The 12586-nt window shown below is 51.7% G+C and overlaps 1 protein-coding gene across 1 annotated transcript in view; it reads right to left on the minus strand.

Annotated features, from left to right (window-relative positions):
* MYH9 (myosin, heavy chain 9, non-muscle) overlaps nt 1-975 on the minus strand; it is a 79303-nt gene extending 78328 nt beyond the window's left edge. Inside the window, exon 1 of the mRNA XM_010585385.1 lies at nt 956-975. The gene's annotated coding sequence lies outside the window, so the exon portion shown is untranslated. The remainder of the gene's footprint in view (nt 1-955) is intronic.
* Between the last annotated feature and the right edge of the window lie 11611 nt (nt 976-12586).

A 12586-nucleotide genomic window follows, 5' to 3' on the forward strand; every position in this document is an offset into this window, starting at 1 on the left:
GACAACTTTAGTCCCCCCCCCCCCCCCCAAAAAAAGAGAGCACCCCTCCTTTCAGCTTGCTGCCTTTCTTGAGATTACCGTGTGAGCTTTTGCTCTGCTAATGGTGCCTCTCTGCTTACCTCATGTTTGCTGTTTGCTTTTGGGCTCAGCCTGCAATAGTAATCAAGGCCAAATATTTGCTCAAATGAAGTGGCTCTGTGGTTTTCATTCCAGGGAACTGGCTGAGGACAAAGTGAAACTAGCCTGAAATATTCTAGTATGCCCAAGAGATGCTAGGAACAAGGGATTTTTCCAGTGCTGTAGAAAGTCATGCAGTTTCTCATTGTAGCTTTGTTGTGGGAACTGCAGGGGAACTAACTCGTTTATAGCCTGCCACAATTAAAGACACCACTTTTGTCTGCCAGTAACCAAAGTCGGTCCAGTCAAAGCCAAACTTTGGGACCATTCTGTCGGGCTACAACCAGAAAGAAGACTCAATATGAAGTTATGCAAGCATTCGTTCTCCCTCTTCTGCAAGACTGAAGCCACATTTTTCTGATAAGAGGAGGCTACATCCTTTGTGCTTTGCAAGTCAGCGGCAGGTCTTATAAACACACCCACAGATTCTCAGCGTAACATATTGCAAGCTCTGTGCGTCTGGAGCCAGTGCATGCTTTGCTCAACAACCCCCCTTTCACTTCTGCCAAGATTCCCTCCCACATTTGGGACTTTTTTCCTGCTCCCTTGAGAGCCTCCTCAATTCTCCCAGCTCCTCCGGCCTCCCACTGTCCGCGTGGACTGTTCTGTACAGCTTTGCCAGTCTGCTCTGCCTTTGGAAATATATGGGCCAGTGCAGGACACAAAAAAGATCCGTGCGTTGCCCTTATTCTCAGTCCTGCGTTTGGGTCAGGTGAACGGACCAGAAGACTGAACTGACAGCGCTGGCACAGAAGGCAGAAAATTAGCGGGGACTTACTGAGGCATTAGCTTTGTAGGATGTGAGAAAATACCAAGAGAGATAGATGAGGTGCCACCGCTGTGGGAAACCACCTTTTAGCCGAGGTGCAGATGAGCTCCACTTAACACAGTCATCTTCTTTCCCATATATCAGAGCATCGTTTCCTGGGATTATTCTGGAACAAAGCAAGCAACTCACTGGGCACCTTGCATGTTTGCATAACACAAAGTTCCTGTCAAAAATCAATACCCCACTGAGGAGTAGCAGGCTACTGAGCTGCCCAACTGCAGGCTAGCACCTGCTCTGCAATATTTCTCAGCTACCAGGAGACAGGAAAGTGTTAGAGGAATCAAACCCACAGGACAGAGGTGCTCAGGGGCTTCTTCTGAAATTCCTTGACATGAGGTAGCAGCTTGTGTTAGGCTGGGATGTAAGGAGTCCTGCAAGCACTGCTGCCTTCTGCACTGTCTCAGGAAAAAAAAAAAAAGAAGAGGTTAAAAGGTTTTTTGTGAAGAGAATATTTGAACTTTGAGTTACAGACCCAAGCGTGATACAAATCTAAAACACGAAATAAGAAGATAGCTCTGCTCTCTTCTACCTAGTGGGTCAAGGCAACCAACCCAGGGTAAATCCTGTCCACTCCCTCCTTGTCTTTTCTGTTTACACATGGAGTAAAAGCATCCTTAAACCTCTTGCTACTCTACTATTCTCCTGATTACAGATGCATCTAACACTGAACTTGAAACACACACCTCTACATAAGTTTGCGGCTAATTGCGAGACAGCACAGAGGCCTATAATTCTTTGACTCTTTATAGAGGAATGTACATGTATAAAAGCCTTTTGAATTTTCATAAGCCGCCCCTTAGATGTGGGATAGCAAAACACAAAAAGATGAAAACAAGATGCTCACCCGATGATTCAGCTTTCCTGCAAAGTTTCTTCTAACAGCCATCATAACCCTGAAAATAATCATCCCAGCCCTTTTTTCCTGTCGGCTAAAAACACATCAGCAACAAGGATCATAATTTAAGTTTTTTTGTTCCTACTAGGTATCCATGAGAAAGAGCTTTGCATTACATGGAGAAAAAAAGAATCACATGCAGGAAAAGAAGATATGTGTATGTTTGGTTTTGTTTGTTTAATTTTTTTTTTTTTTAATTTAAGGAATGCTAAATCAGGTTTAGCTTTGCTAGGGGACATACCAGCTGTCTCCAAGCTCTTTTTATTATGATCTCTCTTGTACCTTAATTGAGAAAGCAGGGTGTGGAAGTTTCAACAAAGGCTCCCCTTTGTAGTGTGTTAATTAGGCACAGGAGTTAACAAAACCCCTCAGTTATAAACAATTACCTTTCCCCAGGCTTGCTTTCATTTTCATGCTACTGTGTTTTTACTAATTTTCTATTAGTTTTCCAGAGTGGACAAGACTAATTTCTAAAATTAGTCTTCTAATTAGCAAAGACAAGAAAAAAAAACCTAAGCAGGAAAATGTGTAAAGCAGGAGGAAAAAAAAAAAAGATATAATTAGGAGCACTTAAGATGCATTTTTTTTGTGCTTCTTCAGGATACATGAGTCCAAGGTCTTTTCGGATCACTGTAAAGTCTCCTTTAAAACTGAAAATCTAGATTATGGTCCCCTGCAAGTGACTCTGGGTGTAAAAGCCTGGGGATGGGGAAAGAATCTGATGTGGGTTCGTGTGCCCTGAAATGAGTGCTACCTTCACACCTGCAAGACGATGAAACAGAGGAAAGCGGAGAGGGGCTGCGAGCTGTAATTCCTCCAGACCCTCTCCATCCATTCCATCTGCAAAGCAAAATTTGCTTTAAAAAGAGGGCCCCGCTTGCCCTGCGGGACATCTTTTTGCTCAGCCCCAGAGACACACAACAGCTGGGAAGGCAGAGGCCCCTGCCCTGCTCCCTGCCAACGCTACGCTTGGTCCCGATGGCAATGACCTCACCTCTTGGCACCGAGCTGTCCCAAAAGGGAGTGCCAGCCACCCTGGCACTGGTACCCTTCTCCTCCCTCTGCCTCCTGGCACGGGAAGGAAAAAACCCAGGGGCTTGGGGCAGTCCTGCCTCAAAAAGAGGCAATCCCAATGATGGAAAACTGTACTCTAAGGGCAAGCGCCGTCTTAACGCTAAAGGTTTTACACCCTGCATTGGTTTTAAACCTTTCACACTGCTGCTGTCTAATCTTGTTCTCTGTTGAACTTCTGAGAAAGGGAGCGAGGTACTTTAACCCACAGTACCAGGAGAAGGCTGTTACGATTCAGTCTCCAGTCAGTGTCACACTTCTCGTCACCTGTGATTGATAGTGCTGCTTGCCCAAGAGCTTCTCAATGTAGAAGGCACCCAGATATTCAAGCATAGGTGAGGGGCTACATCTGCGTTCCATGAAGGTTGTCTTTGCGTCCAAGAAGCTGCCCAGAAAGCAGTGGAGCAGTGTTTATGTGGGACTGGGGAAAGAGCAGCTCAAGCTACAGTCCCAACAGGGTCTGTGTCTCCTGGCCTGCCAGCAGACCTGGAAAAGACTGTCTAGGGGAAAACTCATAATTCTCAGTGGCAGCTTCCCAAGTATAGCAGTACTCATTGGGAACAACCTTGCCTCTCCTCTCTGGAAGAGACTGAGGATAGTCTAGTGAAGACATCTAGCAAAGATAGGCATTCCTCCCTTTATTGCTGCACATCAAACCACAGTCCTCCTCTGTCACTGCGTTGCGGTAGCAAAGACTGATTCTCAAGCCAAGATCAGCTCCTGTTGCCTTCCCCAAAGAGCTTTCAAGCTCAAACAGACCAAAGAAACTCAGTGTGAGAGAGCAATCAGAAGTGAAGAAGGGCTGAGACTGGCCCCAATGCCTGCAGCAGGTCCCAGGCAGGACCTGGGTGCAGGATACTACCCCGACTGACCAGGCAAGTCAGGGAACCAAGGACCCCGTGGCAGCACAGAGCTGCTTCACGTACGATGGAAAATGTTTAAACTGCTGTAGTTGGGGCCCACAGGAAACTTTTGGGAAGTGTGTGCCGGGTCTAAGACAGGACCGAAGAGAGTCAGTGTTTAAAATATGCACTGACAATGAATTGCTTCATTACTTAGAGAAAAATTGAGAAGGGGGGAGGGAGTAAAACCCAGCCACATCAGGAAACAGGCAAATAATTGTCTGACGGATACACCAGGTCTCCTGACTGCTGCTCTAGGACTTTGCTGCTGCTTAGCCCACAGTGTGGGCTCATTGTGATAAGCTTCTCCTTCCAGGAGACAGCGAAGTCTCTGCATTTAGGTATTCCCCATGGGAACGCACTGCATCTCAGAAAGAAAGATCATTTTCCTGGAGAGAAAAGATGGGGGGAAGGTGGCCATTTGAACGCTCACATGCTAAGCATAAGACCCTGAGGACAGTCTCTTCCCTCGATGCCGATAGCAGGGGCTGCACGGCACAGCAAAGTCTCCTGCACTGCGTGTCCCCATGTGCCTCAGGTCCCCAGGGGCTGCGCAGGGTGCAGGGGACCCCCCAAGAGAAGTGCCACAGCCATGCTATGGGATTAGGGTCAAGCTCAGCAAGGTGCTGCAATCCCTGCCTACATGCTGGTTGGTAAGCACAGCTCCTTCCCTGTCATGCAGTCCCCTGCCTGGATGCATCCTCTCATGTGGGATCTCACACCCTGGAAAAGAAGAAAACAGAAACGTCTTGCATAGGGCTGTTTACCATCTCTGTTAGTGTCCTGTTTTGCCCCACTGTATTAATTTTCTTTCTCCTCCTACAGCTTCCCTGGTACATACACTCTCAGTTGAAGAATGAGAGAAGATGAAGATGAAGAATGAGTTCCTTCAAACTAAAGAAACTTTTGGCCCATGAGCTGCTGAAGAAAGGTGCGCAGATGTATGAGCCGCAGCCCCCCTCCTGCAGCACTTTGCAAAGCAAGTGAATAGCTTCGAGCAGGAGGCTTTCTACACTTTGAACAGTCCAAGGGCAAAGCACCTGGAGAAATTGGACCTCGTGGCCTGGGCTTGCACATCCGAGAGCAGAGACATGGGAACTGCTGCCTTTCTGGAGCTGAAGTGGGGAGGGGAGCGCTGGAAGCTGCAGGCAGGAAGAGTCTGACTTGGGAAGGTGCCCAATCTTGCACAGAGCGAGGCAGGTAACAATCACACAACTATTTATGGTTGTTTTTCGTTGCGACAACCACAGCCTTATACGGGCAAGAGTGCTCCATTCGAGGCAGAGCTGCGGAGGTGGAGCCTCGAGGGGCACTCCTGATGCTTGCTCCCAGGCTATCTGCCTGCACAAGCCACTGACCTCCTTCCCGGGAAAAACCCTGGGAACCCTCGCCGAATCCAGCTGTTTAAATTTCAAACTACAAAACGACCCGGCTCCCCTCCCCTTTCCACCCCCATAACTCCTACTAGCTGGAGCTGTGGTGAAGAATAAATGTCTGTATTTGTCATGTTGTGGGTATCTGGGAGCACTGGGTTGGAGAGTCCCCCGCATCCGACGTGGGAAACCTATTCCCATCTGGTTGTGATAGTACTGAGAACCGGAAGAAAAAAAGAAAGGAAAAACAAACAACCCTCCCCTCGGCCCCCCCAGTGTTGCTTGTCAGACTCTAGCGACTGTGTGAAAGGCTGCAGCTGGCAAATCTGGTGCACAAACTCCATTGCAGATCCTTTTGCCTCTGGATGTGCTTCGGAGCCCCCCCCAGTAATTCTGGCTGAGTTGTCAGCGTGCGCGTTGGGTTCTTAAACATTTCAACCCCCTTCAATCCACCCGGCTGAACTACGCTGGAAACTGGTTACAAATAAAACCAAGCATAAACATGCTAAAAATGTCGCTGTCATCAGATAAGGTTGCTATGCACATAAAATTCCTGACACGAGTTTATTAAACCAAGGACATGAAAAGTTAAGCCACACGCATATGGTGGCTGGGATGGGGAGGGGGGTACAGCGAGCAGGATTCAGGCTGTAACTCTGGTTTTGGGCCTGCTGCCAGCCTGTAGGACATCATCCCAGTGTGACTCAATTTATCCCAATAGGAGGGGGAAAAAAAAAAAAAAAAAAAAAAAAAAAAGAAGATGTCACAGAACCCACCTCCTTCTGTGAACACTGGCATGTTTCGGGAAGGAGCAGCAGGCAGGAGGCAGGGATTAGCCTCCCTCAGCAATCTTTACCAAAACCAGTCATATTTAGCACTCCAGGAGGCAGCTATCTCTGTTTTATAAGAGAGGAAACAGGCGCTGAGAGCTTCCTCTATAACACGCTTCTCGTAGTTGTGGCTATGTTCAAGTTGCACAAACGCAGGGTTGGGTGGGCTGGATGCTACTACAGGGGCTTACCAGTTCTCAGACACCCAGGTCTGTGGAGAGGTGCATGAGCTGCCAGAGGTAATGACCTTCCCTACCGCATACGGAGTTTTTATATTCTCAAGCCACATATTTTAAGAGCCAAGGGGGGCGGGAGCTGTGGAAGTGATTTCAAGCGATCCCCCCCCCCCGAGCTTATCACAACAGCCACCCTTCAACTGCTTGCAGGCTGTGTGTGGCTCAAGAAAGAGAAGCTGTGCACCCTTCCCCCGGGAGGAGTGACATGAGTTAGGTTAACCTGCAAGGGTGGAACATCGTGTTCCTCCTCAGCCTCACAAGGGTCGGGGTTTGATGACTGCATTAGGTCAACCCAAGTCTGAGCAGTCCCCGAAGGGGGGCTGTTCCTCTCCCTCGTCTGATCTTCACACTCCCACTGCCAGTCCCAGATGACACAGCCAGCTGATCCAGCTGGAAAAAAACTTGAACCAAAAGAAAGATGTTTCCAGCTTGATCATTTCCTTGGTCCATTTGACTGCCTGAGTGCTAGAGAGGTGCTGGAAATGCACAGTCATGGGCAGCCAGATGTAAGCTGGTCAGAAACTATGAGGGAATCGCAGCCCAGGAGAGGCCAGAAAGCCTCCTTTCCAGTGATACTGTGAATGAATTTATTCCAGCTGCGTGGCTGGTCACAGGGGTTGTTATAGCATCCCACATGCAAGTGGTTGCAATCAGTACCTGAATTAAGGAATGTCTATTGCCAGACATGTAGGATTACCAAAATCACAGCATCGTTTAGTGTAGGAGGTAACTCTGGAGGTCTCCAGTCCAACCATTTGCTCGGAGCAGGACCAGCCTTAAGGTTAGGTCAGGGCGCTCAGGGCCATATCCAGCTGGGTTTTGAAAATCTCTGAGGATGGCAAATCCACAGTCTCTGTTCTTGCCTCTTGTCCTTTCACTGAGCACCTCTGGCAATCTGGCTCTACCTTCTGCATAACCCCCATTTGGGTAGTAGAAGACAAACCTCTGCAAACTCCCATAGCCCCTGCTCATGCGTCAGATGCTCCGTGCCAGCTTTGTGCTCCTCCACTGGAGTTGCTCCAGTTTGTTAATGTCCCTCTTGCAAATGTAAAGGACCATCCTGAAGCAGCCTGAGGAACTGTCCGTCTCACCTCCTGGAGGAGAGCAGGCGTCTCTGCCTACTTGTAAAAGCACGAGTCTTTGCGAGTGTGTTTGTTGGCGTCTGCGTGCACCGTAGCAGCACACGTCGGTGCGCGTACGCAGTGTCACGCAGCAAGTTGGTGCGTCCGCCTATCGTGTAAATATTGGCTCAGAAGTTTAGGTCATAAAAATGGGTGCAAATTCACTCAAGTCCAGGGAGCTGTGCTGGTTTCTGTGAGCGGAGCTGGACTGCAGGTGTGCTGTGTGAATGCTGTCCGTATGCGTGTCCAGGGATGTCTGTGCACCATCCTTCTTCTTCAGCAGCTCTGCACCTCAGCAGGCACGGATCCTCCTTCCCATTGTTATCGGAGACGATGTTTACAGTCAGGTCTAAATCTGGTCAGGTAGCTTCTCGATTACTCACCTGTCAGCTATTACTCTGCTTCAGTGACCCTGAAGCTCGGGGAGACAGGGTGTACCAGGCGGTAGCTAGGGCTGGAAGACAACAGAAATCATGTTCTGCTCTGGTGATGTTGCTGGAGGGCAATGCATCACTGCTGTGATGTCATAACTGTGAGGCACAACCTTCAGAGCGTGAAAAAACCACCCATTACTCAGTGGGCCAGCAGGTGATTTCACAGAAGGCAAGCGAGAAGGGAAACCTCCAAACTTTTACCTGCTTGCTGTCTTGGGGATAATGGTAGGCAAAATGACGTGTGACTGCAAATCAGCGGTGCCTTTTGCAATATCAGGATTGCTGCGTGATGAGCAATCCCTCTGAAGTATTCATAAAAGATGGGAAATGGGGAAAGCTGAGATGAGCTCCAGGCTGTGGATGGGGGAAGCGCTACACAAGTATATGAGATGTCAGGTACGAGGCTGACAAATAGGTCATGGACACGATCTGCAGGCAGGGAGGGAGGAGGGAGGCAGGGAGAGGGCACCTCAGCTCTGCCGGCTGAGTGTGCAGCTCAGCTCTTCCCAGTCCACCTTACACAGCTGAAAATCCCATCGGGAAGAGTCCCTGGAGAGGGGGCTTGGGGCAGTTCAGTGCAGGCCACGCTCCTGTTCCACGGTGTAGATGGCCCGGGCAGGATAGAGCCAAGGCTGGACCAGCGGCTATCCCGAGCTGCAGAGGCTGCAGCAGAACGAGAAAGCTCGAGAGTGCTGGTTCTCAGCCGGTCACATCCAATCCTCATTTTGCAGCAAGGACTGCCGTCAAGCCTCCGGCATCAGGAATTTTGGTGCTGCAGCTCAGGGTGCCTGGATGTCCAACACAGAAGGTGCCGGGTAAAGACCTCCTGGGTGTTAAGCTCCAGACCGGAGCTGTGGGTTTACAAAGAAGAGGAAGCAAAGCGATGTAGTCTGCTATGGGGAACAGAGGTGTAAACCTGGGTTAACATAGGGTGAGGTGCTCAAAGGACTGGCCCGGTTCAGAGCCAGGCAAAGTTTGCTCCCCAGCTACAGAAGGTTATTACAGAAATGCAATAAAACAAGTTTTTACTACAAGCCAAGGACAAGAATCACCAGCTGTTCATGTCACCCAGTTCCCTTTAGTCCGAAACAATTTGGGGACTGCCTTAGGTGGCATGACCAAAAGGCGGTGAGGTTTGAAAGGCAGAGCTCGTTCCAGGGATCAACTTCTCCTTTCGAGACCCTTGGTAAATCCCGAAGCCAAGGCAGGGAGGTAAAATACAAACTCAGCTGACCTTCCTCATCAGTTCCACCTCTGGATCTACCAGTCCCAGCTGGGATGGGATGGGATGGGAAGGGAAGGGAAGCTGTGTCTGCACCACTGCCACGACTGGATATAGGTTAGAGGCCCCAAAGTACGTGCACAGCCACCGTAAGCCATGGGACTTTGCCCAGGGCAGGGTGGCCTGTCCCTCCCAGCTCTGCAGCCTGGCGTATCTCACCAGGCTTATCTGGTCGCGTGCCCTCCTCCCTCCCCAGCCGTACCCCCAGGGCCAGGTTTTCCTGCTTCACCCCAAATGCTTATTTTTATTATTTTAAAACAAACAGAGTTGCATCTGTTTTGATTTCCAGAAGGTTAGAGGGAGGTCAGAGCTGACATCTGGGCTGGAGATAACATTCCCGTCTAATTAGCAAGCCCTGAATAACGAGGGCCTTCCTGTCCCATCCCCCTGCCCCAGTACGGGAGAGGGCAGAACTGGCGGAGGCTGGGGCAGAAACGGGGCAGGAAAACGCCCTGTTAAATGGCATTTCGTTTCCTAGTGCCCCCAGACCGAGCTCATGGGGCTGCTGATAGGGGCCCGTGGGCGACGGCCCCTCTTTCATCCTTGCGTGGGCACCATTTGCAGGCGCTCGGCCTCTGCGGACTCTTTATCCAAGGAATTGGCCACAGCTTTCCAAAGTGCCGACGGTGCTGCCAGTCACCCCGCAAGCCCGTTCGCCCTTTCTGCAAAGCAGGGGTTACGGATTTAAACACCCTGGGCGCTACCCACACTGCCGTATGCGCGGCAAAAGATGTGATGGTGGTGGGAGACACAGACGAGATGCACGGTGAGGTCCCCAGAGCACGGCTGGGCCGTCCGCTGCCCTCCCCTCAATCTAAGGAGCTGTACATTGGCAGCTCCATCCCCGTTTCTCGGGAATGGGGTCATTTACCGGGACGGCGCAGCCCGACGGGCTGACACGATGCAGCTGTTTCGGCGCAGCAGTACTGCAGAGGGCAAGGAGCTACGGCGGGAGCCAGCTTTGGCCGGGATGCTGGGCTGGGGTGGGGGGGCAAAAGGGCAGCAGTGCTGCAGAGACCCCAGCTTGTGAGGGCTCCTGCAATTTGTAGACCTATCCCCCTCCCCGCAGCGGGGCACGGAGACGCAGGAATTAAAGCCTGACTCAGCTGGGAGAGAGGCTCCCCGGCTGAATCACCCCTAGGCTCACCGTGGGCTGGCTGGGCTTGCAAAACCCCGTGAGATCACGGGCGCAGGCAAGCGTGGTGGGGGCTGAACCGCAGCCAGGTGCTCTCCAGGTGAGATTACAACACACGGCGCATCCACTCCGTGCAAAACCCCGGCTGACATCCCTCAGCAGAGCCGGCGACACCCCAACCTGCCTGCCCCATCACCCCCGCGGCGGGGGGATTTGCTGCCGGCAGCCTCCGACGCGCAGCCCCCCTGGCTGGAAATGCCGCAGCCTGGTGATTCCTCGGAGGGGACGTGACCGTCGTTCCCGTCTTCGGTATAAAACCCCACGGAGGGAAGGAAAAAGGGGGCAGAGGAACAAGACTCGGGATTTAACACCGGCAGAGCTCAGCTGCCGTGCCCCTGGCTGCAGGCTGGAGAAGATGGGGCTGGAAACCGTGCCCTTGGGTCAGCCACGTGCCGCTGGCCACCACGGGCTGGGCACAGCGTCACGGGGAGGTACAGCACCGCGGGGGAGAGGCAGAACGGGGAGATGGCAGCAACCTAAAGAGTTCGCTTGCAGACACGGCCACATGCTGCCGGTTTCTGTGCTGCAAGCTCCAGTGAGACCAGCAGTGACGGTTCCCTCGTGTTCCCACATCCTTTCATCTCAAGGGTGCTGCCAGCTTCTGCCTTCCTATGCGATGCCAGACAGATTAAGAAAACCCCAAATGTTCTTCCTCTGTGCGTCACCGAGAAAACCCAAACTGAGAACAGAACTTGAGCCCAAGGCCAGGGAAAGGGGAACGGGAACTAAACAGGGCCCAGACAGGTACAAGGCGGGGGGGTTGGTATGCTGGGTGACCGCATAGTTTAGCATTAGAAATGCAGTGGTAGGCATGACAGCAGCAACCTTTAATATTGCCCAAGCTCTGTGAAAAGTCTCCATGCTCCTGCCAGGATCTTAGGGCGAAGCCCATGGGACTGGCCCGGCTGGGAGGGGGAAGCTGGACCTCCTCAGGTGGCGAGCTAAGCTGAAAAAGCTGAGCTGAAGGATCAGCCCCTTGAGAGCAAACCCGGCGAGCGAGAAAGAAGACCGCGAGGGTTTTGTCTTGTAGCTTCCTGCCAAAAACTGGCACGGCTGTAATCGCCAGCGCAGAACAATAAGGTCTCCTGTCCCAGCAGCTGCTAAAGCCGTCACCTGGGGAGCTTCCTGCAATCAGCCAGTGGAAGGACAAAAAGGAGCTCCCACATGTTTTCCTGCAATTTGTCATATGCCTGATCTCCGCTCTGCTCAGCCCCTGCCATCCTCCCTTCCCCCAGAGCCGCCCGTCTCACGCTCCGACAAGAGGATGTGGTCACCAAGACCAGCCTCTGGTGAGGAGCAGGCTCATGGTTCACCCTTGCTTCTCCAAGCAGCGAGAAGTGCTTTTCTTTATGACTTCTGAATCACCCGACAGCCTTCCCACAAACAGTAGTTCCCCTGGGCTGGTTCTGCAGGCGCTGCGTGGATTTCCCCCGTACCTGGGTCTCGGCGTCGCAGAGAGACCCGCAGCACTCTGCAGATCCTCTCTGCCTGCCACGCGTCGCAGCTCCGGGGCTTTCAGTGCCCCGAGTTGGCACCACGCTGCCACCGGCTTCTTTTTCAGACCACTGCACCTTTCCAAGGCGTTAATCTCTGGGTCTGAACACTGCCGTGCTGGATCTCTCCTCACGGGTGAGTATTTTTAGAAAGTTTGAGCTCAGACCATGCAGTCACTCCTGAGCTATGCCAGGACGAAAAGAAAACAACCACTTTTGCTTGAACAATACCAGCACGGAACAAAAAGCCACTGCCAATGGGGTTTTTCAGCATCACTCAAAACTAGCCAAGCTTTGAAAGATGAAACTTTGCAGTCAAAAAAAAAAAAAAAAAAAAGAAAAAGGTTCCTAGTGAACAGAAAGGGCTTTGACAATTTACTTAAAAAGCCAGATTAAAGCAAAACAATGTTTTACAAATACCGGCGGGCGTGCTGGAGCTTGCATGCAGTACACCGCTCCATCGGAGCCGCTGTGCTAGCCAGACCCAGGGCGTTCGTTACCTGCTTGGCTGCGGTGTGGCACGGCCCTGCGGTTAAAGCCACCTGCAAGGAAAGCAGCCACGCAAGTCCCTGCGCCCACGGCTACGGGCCCCGCGGGGAAACGTTATTGCCTCGTGACGGAGCAAGAAAGCAACCTCGAGAGATGCAGCTCCTCTCGGTCCTGAGGCCATGAAGCTGTGCGTGCAGAACCGGCCGGGACAAACACCCTCTCGCTCCCAGCTGCGTGGGACCGACGTGGAGGAGTTGCA

This window comes from Haliaeetus leucocephalus, unplaced genomic scaffold, assembly GCF_000737465.1.
Source record: "Haliaeetus leucocephalus isolate CR32 unplaced genomic scaffold, Haliaeetus_leucocephalus-4.0 Scaffold101, whole genome shotgun sequence".
Classification (NCBI taxonomy): domain Eukaryota; kingdom Metazoa; phylum Chordata; class Aves; order Accipitriformes; family Accipitridae; genus Haliaeetus; species Haliaeetus leucocephalus.